The following is a 17,576-nucleotide window of genomic DNA, read 5'->3' as shown; positions in this document are numbered from 1 at the left end:
CTTAAATAACAAACAAATGGAAGCAAAATGTGTGGCTATTGTATGAAAGCTATAATAAAAAATGTAGGGACTTTTTCTGGGTTACATGCACATCTCGAGTATGTTTTGAATGTGAAAAGATGTGTGTAAGACATCTCAAATGGAATGATAGTTTATGTATGTATCTTATAAAAGGTACCATGCAGGCACCATGTAATAGAAAAAATATTTAAGTAAAAGAAAATAGTATTTGTGTCAACACTAACCAACTCTGCTATTTTGTGTGTTTTTCCGCATTTTGTAACTTATTTTGTACATAATGTTGCTGCTTCCATTTCTTGTGGCCGAAAAAAGCTTCTGGATATCAGAAAAGCGATTACCTACCTCGAACGGAACAAAGATTTTTTCTTTAATGAGTCAGACACGAAGGATATACGGTTTCTCCGAGACCAGGCCCAAATCCCCATCATTCGCGTGAAGAAAAGACGGAGGTACAGGAGGCGGAGATCGGGGAGCCTTGTGAGAATTCGTCGGCGGTGGGTAACCCGCCTCAACCATCTGTTCTATTGGCCAACGTGCAATTACTGGAGAATATAATAGATAAGCTCCATTCGACACTAACAAAACTGTAATATCTTATGTTTCACCGAGTCGTGGCTGAACGACGACACGGATAATATACAGTTGGCTGGGTTTTCCGTGCATCAGCAGGACAGAACTGCTACATCCGGTAAGACGAGGGGTGGTGGTGTGTGTCCATTTGTCAATAACAGTTGGTGCGCGATGTCTAATATTAAGGAAGTCTTGAGGTATTGCTTGCCTGAGTTACCTCATGATAAGCTGTTGACCACACTATCTACCAATAAAGTTATCAATATTTTGGTAGCCGTCTATTTACCACCACAAACCGATGCTGGCACCAAGACCTCAAGCTGTATAAGGCCATAAACAAACAAGAAAATTCTCATCCAGAAGCAGGGCTCCTAGTGGCCGGGGACATTAATCCAGGCAAATTTAAATCTGATTTGACCTAATTTCTACCAGCATATCACATGTGCAACCAGAGGTAAAAAAACTCGAGACCAACTTTACTCCACACACAGAGACGCAGACAAAGCTCTCCCTCGCCCTCCATTTAGCAAATAATTCATAATTCTATCTTCACGCGAATGACGATAATTCTATCCTCCTGATTCCTGCTTACAAGCAAAAACCAAAGCAGGAAGTACCAGTGACTCGCTCAATAGGGAAGTGGTCAGATGATGTGGATTATACACTACAGGACTGTTTTGCTAGCACAGACTGGAATATGTTCCCGGGATTCATCCAATGGCATTGAGGAGTATACCACCTCAGTCACCGGCTTCATCAATAAATGCATTGAAGATGACGTCCCCACAGTGACCGTACGTGCATATCCCAACCAGAAGCCATGGATTACAGGCAACATCTGCACCGAGCTAAAGGCAAGAGCTGCCGCTTCCAAGGATCGGGACACAAATCCGGATGCTTATTAGAAATCCTGCTATGCCTTAAGATGAACCATCAAACAGACAAAGCGTCAATACAGGACTAAGATTGAATCCTACTATACCGGTTCTGAAGCTCCTCGGATGTGTCAGGGCTTGCAAACTATTACGAACTATAAAGATAACCCAGCCGTGAAATGCCCAGTGACGCGAGCCTGACAGACTGGCTAAATGCCTTTAATGCTCGCTTCGAGGCAAGCTACACAGAAGCATGCATGAGAGCACCAGCTGTTCGGGACGACTGTGGGATCACTCTCTCCGGAGCCGTGAGATGTGAACAAGACCTTTAAACAGGTCAACATTCACAAGGCCTGGGGCCAGATGGATTACCAGGATGTGTACTCAGGGCATGCATGGACCAACTAGCAAGTGTCTTCACTGACATTTTAAACCTTTCCCTGACAGAGTCTGTAAAACGTACATGTTTCGAGCAGACCACCATAGTCCCTGTGCCGATGAAAGCGAAGATAACCTGCATAAATGACTACCGCCCCGTAGCACTCACGTTGGTAGCCATGAAGTGCTTTGAAAGGCTGATCATGGCTCACATCAACACCATCATCCAGGAAAACCTAGACCCACTCCAATTCGCATACCGCCACAACAGATCCACAGATGACACAAACTCAATCGCACTCCACACTGCCCTTTCCCACCTGGACAAAAGGAACACCTACGTGAGACTGCTGTTCATTGACTACAGCTCAACATGAGCAAGACAAAGGAGATGATCATGGACTACAGGAAAAGGAGGGCCGAACACGCCCCCATTCACATCTAAGGGGCTGTAGTGGAGCAGGTCGAGAGTTAAGTTCCTTGGTGTCCACATCACCAACAAACTATCATGGTCCAAACACACCAAGAAAGTTGTGAAGAGGGCACGACAATGCCTTTTCCCCCTCAGGAGACAGAAAAATTTGGCATGGGTCCCCAGATCCTCAAAAAGTTCTATAGCTGCACCACCGTCTTGACCGTTTGCATCACCGCCTGGTATGCAACTGCTCAACATCCGACCGTAAGGCACTACAGAGGGTAGTGAGTACAGCCCAGTACATCACTGAGGCCAAGCTTCCTACCATCCATGACCCATATACTAGGCGGTTTAATAGGAAGGCCCCAAAAAATTGGCAAAGACTTCAGTCACCTAAGTCATAGACTTTTCTCTCTGCTATCACACGGCAAGCGGTACCGGAGCGCCAAGTCTTGGTCCAAAAGGCTGCTTAACAGCTTCTACCCCCAAGCCATAAGACTGCCGAACAATTAATCAAATGGCCACCTGGACTATTTACATTGACACCCCCCCCTTTGTTTTTACACTGCTGCTACTCGCTGTTTATTATCTATGCATAGTCACTTTACCCCTACCTACATGTACAAATTACCTTGACTAACCTGTACCCTCGCACATTGACTTGGTACCGGTACCCCCTGTATATATCGTCTTTATTATTATTTTATTGTATAACTTTTTTTATTTTACTGTAGTTTATAAATATTTAGTAAATATTTTCTTAACTCTATTTAAGCATTTCACAGTAAGGTCTACACCTGTTGTATTCGACACTTGTGACAAATACAATTTGACTTGATTTGATTAGTAGTGACATTAGTAAATTAATTTGTAACTTTGGAAAAGTAGAAAAATAATATATTGTTTATTTTTTTAATTGAAATGTAATCAAATTTGTGAAAAGCAATATGATGACATTACTGACAAAGAGCTGGAGAGTAATGAATTTTACATTAAAAGGTGGGACAAAAATGGTGTAAGCGAATATATTAACATAGAAACAAAGTATAAGAAAATGGTGCCCTACCAGACCTACCGTACGCTCTACGCCCCCCAGCTAAGCTACGGGTTCCTATAATAAAAAAAAGGTGATAGCTTAGTACAAAAAAAAAACATATTGAGAGGATCAAAGAAATAGATACTTTGCCTGGCCCATGCTGTGTGTGGATTATGGTAACTGTTGTGTGCTGTTTCCTGGATCATTGAAATTTTATGAGATGTGCTTTATAAATTCATCTTATACTTAGTTGGACCTTTACACAAAGAAATTAACTTAACATTTGCAATGACTTTTGACTCTTTCTTCAGTAAAAACAAATTCGATTTTTTGATTGCCATTGTAAAGCTATGATCCCCATAGAAATTGTGAATATACTACACAACCATTTAAAACATCTTCAAGATGATCAAAAATCTTGTTTCATAATTTTTTATATTGATTTATGAAAAAATACTTAAGGCAAATGTAACAGAAAATTCACAAGTAAACATCAAATTACAAAAAAATGAAGAAAAAAAAAATATATACAGTGCATTCGGAAAAGTATTCAGACCCCTCCACATTTTGTTACATTACAGCCTTATTTGAAAATGTATTAAATCGTTTTTCCCCCTCATCAATCTACGCACAATACCCCATAATGAGAAAGCCAAAAATATATATTTTCATTTTTGCAAAAGTATTAAACATTTTTTTAAATGAAATATTACATTTACATAAGTATTCAGACCCTTTAGTCAGTACTTTGTTGAAGCACCTTTAGCAGCGATTACAGCCTCGAGTCTTCTTGGGGTGACGCTACAAGCTTGGCACACCTGTATTTGGGGAATTTCTCCCATTCTTCTCTGCAGATCCTCTCAAGCTCTATCAGGTTGGATGGGGAGTGTTGCTTCACAGCTATCTTCAGGTCTCTTCAGAGATGCTCGATCGGGTTCAAGTCCAGGCTCTGGCTGGGCCACTCAAGGACATTCAGAGACTTGTCCTGAAGCCACTTCAGCATTGTATTGGCTGTGTGCTTAGGGTCGTTGTCCTGTTGGAAGGTGAACCTTCGCCCAAGTCTGAGGTCCTGGGCGCTCTGGAGCAGATCAAGGATCTTTCTGTACTTTGCTCCGTTTATCTTTCCCTCATCTTTCCGTTTCCCTCGAACTCTCCCAGTCCCTGCTGCTGAAAAACATCCCCACTGCATGATGCTGCCACCACCATGCTTTACCGTAGGTATGGTGCCAGGTTTCCTCCAGACATGACACTTTGCATTCAGGCCAAAGAGTTCAATCTTGGTTTCATCAGACCAGAGAATCTTGTTTATCATGGTCTGCGAGTCTTTTCGGTGCCTTTTGGCAAACTCCAAGTGGGCTGTCATGTGCCTTTCACTGAGGAGAGGCTTCCGTCTGGCCACCCTACCATAAAGGCCTGATTGGTGGCATGCTGCAGAGATGGTTGTACTTCTGGAAGTTTCTCCCATCTCCACAGAAGAACTCTTGAGCTTTGTCAGCATGACCATTAGGTCCCGTGTGGCTCAGTTGGTAGAGCGTGGTGTTTGCAACGCCAGGGTTGTGGGTTCGATTCCCACGGGGACGAGTACGGGAAAGACATTTATGAAATGTATGCATTCACTACTGTAAGTTGCTCTGGATGAGAGCGTCTGCTAAATGACAAAAAAATGTTTACAAAAATAAATGTAAAAATGGGTTCTTGTTTACCTCCCTGACCAAGGCCCTTCTCCCCCGAGTGCTCCATTTGGCCGGGCGGCCAGCTCTAGGAAGTGTCTTGGTGGTTCCAAACTTCTTCCAATTAAAAAAGATGGAGGCCACTGTGATATTGGGGACCTTCAATGCTGCAGACATTTTTGGTACCCTTCCCCAGATCCGTGCCTCGAAACAATCCTGTCATGGAGCTCTACAGACAATTCTTTCGACCACATGGCTTAGTTTTTGATCTGACATGAACTGTCAACTGTGTGACCTTATTTAGACAGGTGTGTGCCTTTCCAAATCATGTCCAATATATTACATTTACCACAGGTGGACTCCAATCAAGTCGTAGAAACATCTCAAGGATGATCAATGGAAACAGAATGCACTGGAGCTCAATTTCAAGTCTCATAGCAAAGGATCTGAATAGATAGGTAAATCATGTATTTCTGTTTTTTACTTTTAATAGATTTGCAAAAAATTCTAAAAACCTGTTTTCACTTTGTCATTATGGGGTATTGTGTGTAGATTGAAGAGAGAAAAAAAACTTTTTAATCCATTTTAGAATAAGTCTGTAACATAAGAACATTTGGAAAAAGGGGAGTGGTCTAAATACTTTCTGAATGCACTGTATACTGTAAGTATTATCTCAAATTAAATACAACCAATGATATATAATTATAAAAAGCAATATATTTAATTAGCAGTGGTAAACCCATAGCAAATAGGAATGAAACTTGGACTAGTATATTTATGATACCTCAAACCCTTTAAACATTTAAATAAAACATGATGAACCTGTTACCTCAGCCTGGTCTCATAGAAAACATACATCTGGGACACTGAAATGAGTATGATATGTTACGTTTGGTATGGTTACATAAGATAGATCGTCACTTAAGGCAAAAATGAAAGTATGGTGGTTTAGTCGGGCGTATAAGGCGAACGTCTAGCAACCCAAACGTTGCGAGTTCCAATCTCATCATGGACAACTTTAGCAATTTAGCAACTTTTCAACTAGTTACTACTTTTTTTATCTACTTTTCAACTACTTAGCATGTTAGCTAAACCTTCCCCTAACTCTAACCTTAACCCTTTAACCTAAACGTAAACCTAACATTAAATCTAACTCCTAACCCTAACCCCTAGCCAAGTTAATGTTAGCCAGCTAGCTAGCGTTAACCACCTAACTAGAATTTGTAACATATAATACGAATTGTAATTAATACATACCATACGAAATGTAACATATCGTACGAAAAGGAGTGTCTCGGAATTACGCCCAGAATAATACGAAATGCTCTGACCAGGTTAAAAAAGCAACAAAATTAATAGCATTGCCTGAGTTTCAAGCAGTGCCTGCCAAATGTACTAGGCTGTAATAAAGAATAAAACATAAAGAGGACCTTTGAAAGTACCATTAAAACTTTTGCTCGTTATATTATACTTAAAGCAATGTGTTTGTTTTCTTAAAAAAAATCGTAAATACAGGAGAGGAAATCTCTTGATGGGTAGAAAATGAATTTGTATTCAAGCAGTGTTACAGTCTATTTTATCTTTTTTTAATTGAACTACGATCAGATTCCAATCCAACCCCAAGACTGGACATCAGAAGGGCAGCACAGTATCTGTGTCAGATCTTCGTATAGCAATAAGACGTCAAAATGAAATGAAAATATCTCAGGGGTCCATTAAATAATTGAAAATACATAGACCAGATTACGCATACAGCATAATTAATATGGTTCCATTACTCAAAAGAGTTAACGGTAAGATTTCATGATACAAACAACATTTGTAAGCCATGCCTCTACCAACATATTTTTACTTTTCATTTTTGTAATCGACGTACATTTCTTTTCCCAATGTTCTTCTGACCAAATATAAATATTATTCTCAGCAGATTGCTACATTTCAAGTTGTTCTGGGGGTAATGTTGTAATTTCTGACTACATAATGCAATAATTGTGAAACATGTTTTACATCTTTCTAGCTAACTGATATGACTTTATATCAATAGTTGACAATAATAATAAAAAAAAACATTTGTGTGACTAGATCTTAAAAAAGCAACAAAATGACTAGCATTGCCTGAGTTTCATGCAACATATTCCATACTATTAATGTCTCTGCACAATCCATTTGTTCATGATACATACTTTCCGGTGTTAAAAGACTTGTATGAGGGGAACAAACCTAAAGACCTAATAACAACTACAAAAACTGAACATAACCTGAAACAATACAACGGAAAATGACAAAGGACTTGCATAGAATGAATGAATGTAGTTCTGAGACATCAATAATTCACCTGCCCCATCATAGATTAAGCACCTTTATATCAGTTCATTCTCCCCAGGCTGGGAAGGATGCATTCTCTCCTCTTTGTCATTCCAAGTGAAAAGAGGAAAATGTGAATGTTAGGGTTTCTTAGACCATTCTATTATATATTATTTTTAATGAAATAAATTCATATATTGAAATTCAAACGGTTGATTTGTGTGATATGTCTCATATTCTTATTTTTTTTCTCTGAAATGACTGGAAATGTCAGCCAACTGGTACAGTAGCTGTTTAAGTATGGGGGACACATTCAGAGAACATTCAATATCCTTTTTGTTTTGGAAATCTGGATCTATAACAACAAAAGTGGTATTCCTGTATTGCAAATATATATTTTTTATAGTTACATTAGAACTCCTTCAGCCAAACTGTCCTATATATGTCCATTTGGTAATGTGGTACTGTAACACATGTGAGAGCAAAAAAAACAATCCACTGCAAGGTGAAAGAACTTGGGCCCATTGAGTTACAGTAACCAGGTGGGGAAGTTACAGTAACCAGGTGGGGAAGTTACAGTAATCAGGTGGGGAAGTTACAGTAACCAGGTGGGGAAATAGTTGAACTGCCAGGTCAGAATTTTTGTGTCTGTTTTCTTTTCATCTTTCTTTTTTTTGGTACACTTCGTGTCAATGTCATCCTTCCAAAGTGCCACTTGTTTCTCAAGTAATGTATTTTGGTCCTGCCCTCCCCCCCCCCAAAGAAGCAGTACGAGGTCTTTATGTTGAACCATCTCTTCCGTAGAAAGTATTTGAGGGATTTAAGTTAGATTTGTGATTCGTACATGCCTCTGTAACATTATGGTCTGGAGGGTATAACATCCTGTTCTGGAGGGTATAACATCCTGTTCTGAAGGGTATAACATCCTGTTCTGGAGGGTATAACATCCTGTTCTGGAGGGTATACCCACAGACAGGTGCGCTGTGGAACTTGGAGCTGTTTCAGGTGGGCCCCATTTCCATGGGTCCCAGCCGTGACTTTGGTACGCCATGTTGGTATGATGTGACGATGAAGGAGATGAGCCGTTAGGGGTACCATTTGACTTGTTCAAATGCTTCTTTTTAGGAACACTCAAATGAAGATAATTGAGGACTGAACCTTTTAAGGTTTCCATAGAGCTAGTAAAGGCGGTGTTAGTACATTCAGGGGTACAATACTACCATGTACCTCTGGAAACATTGAGGCAGCGGTAGGGGACTATGCCCTCTGATTGTCTTATAGACGAGAACTATCTATGAGATGTTTGTGACATATAACACAGAGGACAGTGATTGCATTTGAGTAATGAATAAAACAACATGAGGGTAAATGGTTTGACTTAGAACCATGTAGGAGAGTTTTGAGCTTAGCTTGTGTTAACCCCTCATATAGGGATTATGTAAGAAAACAGAATGGTCACAATGAATTAGATAATTTTCAGTCTATACAAAAATATTACATTTCTAAAAACATATAGAGTTGAAACATGTAATATAGATTGTGCTTCAATGAACTTACGCTTATACATTGGCACTCAGATAATGCCAAACCCTGACTAACTATTTATAGTTTATATTTTGTTGGACACTGGAATTAAATTGTAAGATTTATGTTGATTAATTTTGATAGTTAATTTTAGATAAATATGGGGTAAACCACACTTAAAAATGTTAGCTTATTCAACTTAAAAATATGAGTTACCCCTCTAACTTTAAATGATAAGTTGTATGACTTATGTATATTACAATGCAACTAATATTGAGTTAACATAACTTTAAAGCATTTTAAGGCAGCTGGGTAACTACAATTTAGGAGTTACCTTGCAACTTAAAATGTTAAGTTAAGTCAAATCAGGAAATATTTTTTTAATGAAACTACACTTTTTAAGTGTAATTGTTTAATCTATGTTAGATATTATACAGTAATATAACTGACTTAAATGATCATTATCTCTTATTTTGTTGCAAAGTCTGAGAATCATTTAAATATGATTATTTATATTATTCTCCACTAAAACTAAAGTTGTATACAGCTTTGGCATGTTCTATTGTTCCATTTAACTCCAGACACAATCCGATATACGGCTTTCATTTTCATTAACTAACTACCCAAAAATGAACAGAAAAATATACATTTGTACGATGACACAGGGAATGATTAGGGAATGGTTATTGATTCAATTTACTTTACATTTAATCTACCTATTCATAAATATTCTAGTTTTCTTTTTGATTTAATCATACAAAAAAATGGGATTTAAAAAGTTGTTCACAGTATAATTTCAATATAAAATGGTGTTTTAGGTTTCTACATGAGAAGAAACTGGAATGAATAAGGTTGGGAAACAAGCCACTAAATCACTGGAATTTCATGGATTTACATCATGCAAACAATTCTAGGATTTAAGTTTCATGACAGTTTTCTCTCTCAAATTTAGATGTATGCAAATTTGCAGTGTCTCTTATCTCTGTTATCTGTTTCCCGGTTTCATAAAGGTTTCTAGCCCCTTTGGCAAAGTGGGTGGGGTTATATCCTGCCTGTTTGGCCCTGTCCGGGGGTATCATCGGATGGGGCCACAGTGTCTTCTGATCACTCCTGTCTCAGCCTCCAGTATTTATGCTGCAGTAGTTTATGTGTCGGGGGGCTAGGGTCAGTCTGTTACATCTGGAGTATTTCTCTTGTCTTATCCGGTGTCCTGTGTGAATTTAAATATGCTCTCTCTAATTCTCTCTTTCTATCTTTCTCTCGGAGGACCTGAGCCCTAGGACCATGCCTCAGGACTACCTTGTATGATGACTCCTTGCTGTCCCCAGTCCACCTGGCCGTGCTGCTGCTCCAGTTTCAACTGTTCTGCCTGTGGAACCCTGACCTGTTCACCGGACGTGCTTGTTGCACCCTCGACAACTACTATGATTATTATTATTTGACCATGCTGGTCATTTATGAACATTTTAACATCTTGACCATGTTCTGTTATAATATCCACCCTGCACAGCCAGAAGAGGACTGGCCACCCCTCATAGCCTGGTTCCTCTCTAGGTTTCTTCCTAGGTTTTTGGTCTTTCTAGGGAGTTTTTTCTAGGGAGTTTTTCCTAGGGAGTTTTTCCTAGCCACCGTGCTTCTTTCACATGCATTGCTTGCTGTTTGGGGTTTTAGGCTGGGTTTCTGTACAGCACTTTGAGATATCAGCTGATGTACGAAGGGCTATATAAATAAATTTGATTTGATTTGACTTTACCCAGCTCCTATTTCTTTGTTTTTCTCAGATCTGAAAGGATATGATTGGTGTAAGCAAAGGGATGGGATAGGACCTAGGATTAGAGGCGGGAGAGTGGAAAGAAACGGGGCCGTTATATTCAATTCATATATTACATTTCCCCCCAAAATGGTCATTTTGTGCATTCAATTAGTCTTAATGGTATTAATGATTTTATACCACACCTCATGGAGTGGCAACATTCTATAGGCTACCTTACCTACAAGATAAGACAGTTGAGAGCGCACATTCACTGTCGTTTCTATTTAAGGTGGCTTGAGCAACATCTTCCTCACCTATTGATTGCAAACAGTCAAATTGGTGACTAAGTGTTACAAAAAGTATAAACTCAGTTAACACAGAACTAAAGTCTTACGTAATTGGTCAGATTCTCGATTAAGTTCTGGGTCTATACATGTTAAGAAAAGAGATTGGAACCAGAACGAAGAGCTCGACCCTCTGTCTTTGCAAGTTAAGGGCAAGTCTATGGGACAAATGTCCCCTCCCCTTTCCCGAAATTCAAAAGATGCTAACACCTGCAAAATCGTGATTTGTCCAAAGCACCAGAACTAATGCTGCTCGTCATGCATCACATTGTATCATGACATATCTACGGTACCATTTAAGTTTACGTAGTCTGTCAACGAGAGATTACATACAGTAAGATACTTTTTATATTTGATACACAGTAGCCTAGTTAGGGATGGAGGGGGTGGGGGGGGGACATTCCAAAGTATTCAACACATCCCTTTATAATTGCTGTACTGGTCCCTTATTATTGTCCATTGTTCAATAGTTCAAAATCTACAGTGTCTTCAGAAAGTATTCATACCCCTTGACATTCCACATTTTGTTGTGTTATAGCCTGAATTCAAAATGGATTAAATATTTATTTTTTCTCACCCATCCACACACAATACCCCATAATTACAAAGTGAACACATGTTTTTACACATTTTTGCAAATGTATTGAAAATTATATATAATACTAAATTGAGCTCAGGTGCATCCAATTTCCTTTGATCATCCTTGAGATGTCACTACAACTTGATTGGAGTCCACCTGTGGCCAATGAAATGATTTGGACATATTTAGAAAGAAACACACCTGTCTATTTAAGGTCCCACAGTTGACATGTCAGAGTAGAAACTATACCATGAAGTCCAAGGAACTGACCGTAGATCTCCGAGATTTGTGATGAGGCATATATCTGGGGAAGGGTTTAAAACAATTTGTTGAAAGTTTTCAAGAGCACAGTGGTCTCCATCATTGGGAAACTGAAAAAATATGGAACTAGCCAAACTCTTCCTAGAGCTGCCCGTCCGACCAAACTAAGCAACCGGGCGAGAAGGACCTTGATCAGAGAGGTGACCAAGAACCCACTCTGACAGAACTACAGAGTTCCTTGGCTGAGATGGGAGAACCTGCCAGAAGGCCAACAGTCTCTACAGTACTTCACCAATCTGGGCTTTATGGGAGTGGCCAGACGGAAGCCACTCCTGAGAAAAAGGCACATGACAGCACGGCTGAAGTTTGCAAAAAGGCACGTAAAAGACTCTGAGATCATAAGGCAAACGATTCTGTGATCTGATGAGACAAAAATTGAACTCTTTGGCCTGAATGCATAACACTATGTGGATGCTTTTCAGAGGCAGGGACTGGGAGACCGCTAAGGATAGAAGGAACAATTCATGGAGTGAAATACAAGCAAATCCTCTATGAGAACCTGCTTCAGAGTGCAATTGACCTTAATGTCCCCAAGCATACAGCCAAAGCAATGCTGGAATCGCTTCAGAACAAGAACGTGAAAGTTCGTGAGCTGCCCAGCCAAAGCCCAGACTTGAATCCCATTGAAAATCTGTGGAAATTCTTGAAGATTGCTGTTCACCGCTGCTCCCCATCTAACTAAAACAGAGCTTGAGAATATCTGAAAGGATGAATCAGCAAAGCTGATAAAGACATAGTCAAGTTAAACTAAAAGTTGAAGCCGCCAAAGGTGCTTCTACAAAGTATTGACTTCGGGGTGTGATTAATTATGTAAATGAGATATTTCTGTATTGAATTTTCAATACATTTTCATTGTGTGAAAAAAAATCTGTTTAATCCATTTTGAATTCAGGCTGTAACACAACAAAATGTGGAATAAGTCAAGGGTTATGAATACTTTCTGAAGGCACTGTAGATCTCTACATAAGTAAATGGGTTTTTTCCCCTTGGCTCTTGCTCTGGTTCTCGAGGGGTTGTAATCAAGGGAAAACCCATGCGTTTTGTTTCTTCTGGGTTGTATGGGAATGATTAGAATGACATTGACAGGTATGACATGGGCCCACTGGTGTACTTCCTGCTCCACAGTTCCAGACTGGCACTCCTGCGGCCACTGCCCAAAGAGCGCTTGTGGGTCTTCTTGTTGTCCCACGTTGCGGAATGTTCCGATGGCAGGGAGCTAGCAGGGCTGCTTGCTTCCTCCTCTGGCATTGAGTCCCCAGCTATCTCAATGTGGGGAAGGTCCATCAGGTCTATGATGCTAAAAGCAGCTGGTTCCGGCTGGCACATGACAGACTTATCCTCTGTGTTCTGCCTGATGAGCCCGCTGGTGCCAGCCTGGATGCCCACAGACACCCGGTCCCCGGTCTGTGTTGAGCCATCACTTGCGCTCTCACGGCACAGCGTCCACATGTTGTAGCACTGGGTGAAATTGAAGAAGTTGCTGTTGAAGGTCTTGAGCTCGCCGCACACGTCCCTGCGCAGCTCGGCCAGTTCGTAGCGCATGGCCGAAATCTCATCTTTCCACTGCATGTTGAAGGCGGCCACCATGTTGGCAGACTCTTTAAAGGCCTGGATGGCCTGAGGTATGGGGGGATCGGGGGCGGCAATGGAGGGGGCAGCAGGGATCTGGTAGGCAGGCGGTGAAGTCGGGGGACAGAGATGGCTGTTACAGTGGAGCTTGTGCTGTGCTGGCTGCGAGCTACAGCATTCTCCCTCTCCAGACGTTCCAACTCCACATAGGCCGAGGAGCTGGCCCCGTCGTCGTCTTCTATCATGTCCTCGTTTAGCAAAGAAGTGCCTTCCAGCACATCATATCCCTCTGGAAGACAAATTTGAATATGCAAATAGAGGGAGATTCAAAGGGAGGGAACAGCTGGAGTGTTATGTAACTGTGATGCCCAAATGTTCCAACCTAGAGTGGGCATACATATACCTACAATAAGAATACAGTATGTGAGTAAAATACCACAACTACCCTATCATTCCAATGGGATATATCTGATAAAATAAAATATCGGTGGAACAAGGATTTTTACTAGTTGCATTGAGAATATTGAGAAATGGTGAACAGCTAGATGATTTGTTGATCGTCAATCTCCTGTGAATATGATTACCCTTTTATCAAATTATGCATTTGTGATCCCTTTATCAGATGCATTTGTGATTGTTCAAACTCGAAAAAGAGACAATGTAAAACTTAATGAAGAGGTGCTCTTCAGACACTGAAGTGGTCTCTAGAATTAGAATACTCTCTAACACAGCTCTATCTGGCATACTAAAATACGGAAAGGAATTATTCAGCCAGGTACACTGAGCCACTTGAGCGATGCATTTTGACTCACATACTGCAGGCTTTTCATGGTGTTTTTACACTGCCTTCTCACTCATCTGAATGAACATCAACCCTCCACAGTCTTTCCATCTTTTCACTGCACTGCACCATGGGAAGCGGAACCCCGTTGGTTCCTAGCATAAGCCATCATTACCAATCAGTTTCAAATGAAAATACCATTCTCTGAATTAAATCAAAGCATGGTTCTCCCAAAAAAAATCTTAAGTGTTTTCCGATTGTTTCCTTTTCCTTTTTTTTTGTGCAACAGAAAAGATGAAAAGGCAATGAAAAATCACAACTCAAGTCATTGGGCCGAGAAGCAGTTATGAACCCTATTGAACATATCAGGTCCCTCACCATGAGGTTGATTGGACCATGTGGAGTTCCCAGTGGCGGGTAAACCCCCCCTACAGGGCTGCACCAGGGAGGGGCTGCAATCCCACAGTCAAAGACAGCTGATAACTTCCACGCCAAGGGTCAACCCAGCCACATGTGGCCTTTACAGAGGTTGACTATCATTGGAAGAAAAAACCCACAAAACTACTATAACAAATGCTCTCACATTTTGACTGTTGACAGTGACAATGTGATAACATTCAGTGCTACTTCATGGCTGAGGTACGAACACATTATGTGTTAGACTGGAAAGTACAGCTTCATCATATAGTTCCACCAATGAGTCGCTTTTAGCGCACTTGAAAATAGAGACACTTCAAACAACTCGCGAAAGCCAGTGAGGCACCATCATCACATATACAGTATAATTCTGGAACATTAACGCATACGAACAAGGAATTCAAGGCCTCTGAGTTTTGTGAGTTGTTCGGACCCCTGTTTGTTTCTCATTGTGTTTAAATCAGATTTTTCTATCCTGCTGTTATATCAAAGTGGTCATTTTTTATCTATTGCTGAGAAGGCAGTGCAAAAAAACACACACATATATATATATATATATAGATATATGTATGCGTGTTGTCATTAAAATACCTGTGACAGGCATCCAGCTGTTCTGTCCCCCTGGTTATCCTTCCAGAGATGCATGGCTGGTCAGATTGGGAGGGGGTGCTGCTCTTCTGCCCAATGGGGCATCATAGGATCACTTCCCCACTCAAGGGCCCCGCTAGCCTCGACATTCTTGCGTTTTGGTTGGTAAGCGATTTAGAATTCAGATCTCATTTCCGAATTTTATTAGTCAGTGGCATGGCCAGTCAAATACTGTGGATCATTCACTTCATTTCAAGGCCACTATTCCCTCAGAAATGACACCAAATGGTCGATACCATGTAAAAAGATTTGCAATATGGCTTGAGATGGAGGCATCAGGTCACAGCCAATTATTTCCCCTGAGGCTCACTAACATATCCTGTTCCATAGCCCAGTCGGATGTGACTGTATTTGGAGAGAAAAAAGTCCTAGAGAACTACTCATTAAAAAATACAAATATATACAGAAAATGCTGGGAGTAACTGACACCCATTTGAGAGCCAATTTAGTGAGCCAATTGTGAAGCAGACAATTTGAACAGAGAGCTTATTGGGTGAAAGGAGTTCAGCAGGTAAGACGGTGGGATTGGAGGACTTCCTTGATCCTCAGTACTTCAGTCACATCGTAGGCTGAGGGATTCTGACTGTGCAACCCAATTGAGCATGACAAGATAAACCAAAAAAACCTCCAGATTGTACAAGAAAACAGGTAAACCAACAGAAAACAAACAAATACAGAGGTCTAATACAATTGATTTTACAAAATGTGTTGAAAAATGTTAATCCCGGTCATAATATTGTCAAATGAAAACGTCATATGAAATGATAGTATTTCAATAGGGTTCATAGCTTTACTCTTCCAGGCATACACCAAATGCACTAGATCAGTTAGGTTAGAGGCAGCAGTGGTTCTGTTTGCACAAAGAACCAGATATGTTGATGTTTTGACGATGATATTGTGTGTAAAATGTTGCACAAAACCTTCAAATCCCTGAATGTTTAATATCAAAACAGCAATTATTGCAACAAATTGACTTGGTATCCTCACAATTATTAAGACGATTTTTACATTATTCTACATTATTCTTTAGCAGACACACTTACAGGAGCAATTAGGGTTAAGTGCCTTGCTCAACGGCACACCGACAGATGTTTTCACCTAAGAGGTCATCTAAATGTGAGATTTAGTTCAATGAGAAAATGTGTAATATGTTGGCCCTACAGAGTAAAGTAGCTGTAGACATTTTGTTGTGAGAGCGCTACTGTAGTCGAACCCTCTTCAAACCTTGTCAAACTTCAGGTCAACTGATCAATCTCCCCGAAACACATGATTGCCAGACTACCTAATGAAAGACCATTTAATCTTACCTTCTGATCTGGCTACATCAAAAGTGATAAATCAGTTACTATTCTAATTGAAAGCTTAATTTATATAATATCTCCAAATGTGGTTTTATGCAACACAATACAACAATATAGAATAACGTAATATATTTTATGCACTCTGAATTGACTTTCTTAGTAAGTTCCTTGTGCAACCAGTACCCCATCTGAGTTTGTTGACTTACCGTATGTCGGTTACAAGTTTTTGCTGTCTTGTGTTCTGTGGGCTTATAAGCCAAGATCAGTTAGAGAGGCTAGTGTAATGAACTGGTCAAACAAAGCATGGATGGGGGAAACTGAAGACCTCTCTGGAGCAGACTATGAGCCTTCCTAACACTCTCTAGAGGTCTACAGCCCTCCTCCAACCACTGTTCTGTTTCACACTTAACCCTTCCCTACACGACTCACACTCTACACACAGACACATATATCAATGAGATTATCATGCTCAGGACAAGGCCTGTTTCTCTTACACATGCCAAGTGCTGTGAGTGTGACAGTAGTGTGTCGTGGGTTTAACTTCTCATTAGGCTGGTTTGAATGAGTCCCCTCCCATCCTCTACTCCGGGTTCAGCTTTGCTACCACCACATGTGACGAATCAGAAAGCTAAAGCTAAGGGTAATGATGTATATGGACTATGCAAAGTAACACGCTTGCAAGCAAATCCCTCAGAACACTCAGGATATGCAGAGGCAAGACAAACAAGAGACACACAACAGTGACAGTAGCCAAAAAGAAATGACCGGAATCATTCAACCAAGCATCTCTTAAAGCTCAAGGGTACCCCACTGTACATATGTAGGTATGTACGCATGATATAGAATGTATGAGGAGTATGTTTTTCTAAGCCTTCTCTCATATTTTTTTGAGGTCGTACTGTTACCTGTTGTGGATCTGAGAGTTGAGTGACAGTGGAGGATGTCATTGAAGGCAAGCAGTCGTCGTCTTGGGAATACCCAGCCTGAATTGCACGCAGGTAACTGTGGCTTCGAGTGCGGAACGAGCCAGGCAGGTCCAAGGCCTCCATGGCCTGGGATTCTACTTCGC

Source organism: Salmo salar, chromosome ssa15 (assembly GCF_905237065.1).
Source record: "Salmo salar chromosome ssa15, Ssal_v3.1, whole genome shotgun sequence".
Classification (NCBI taxonomy): Eukaryota; Metazoa; Chordata; class Actinopteri; order Salmoniformes; family Salmonidae; genus Salmo; species Salmo salar.
Note: the sequence above shows the minus strand (reverse complement) of the source record.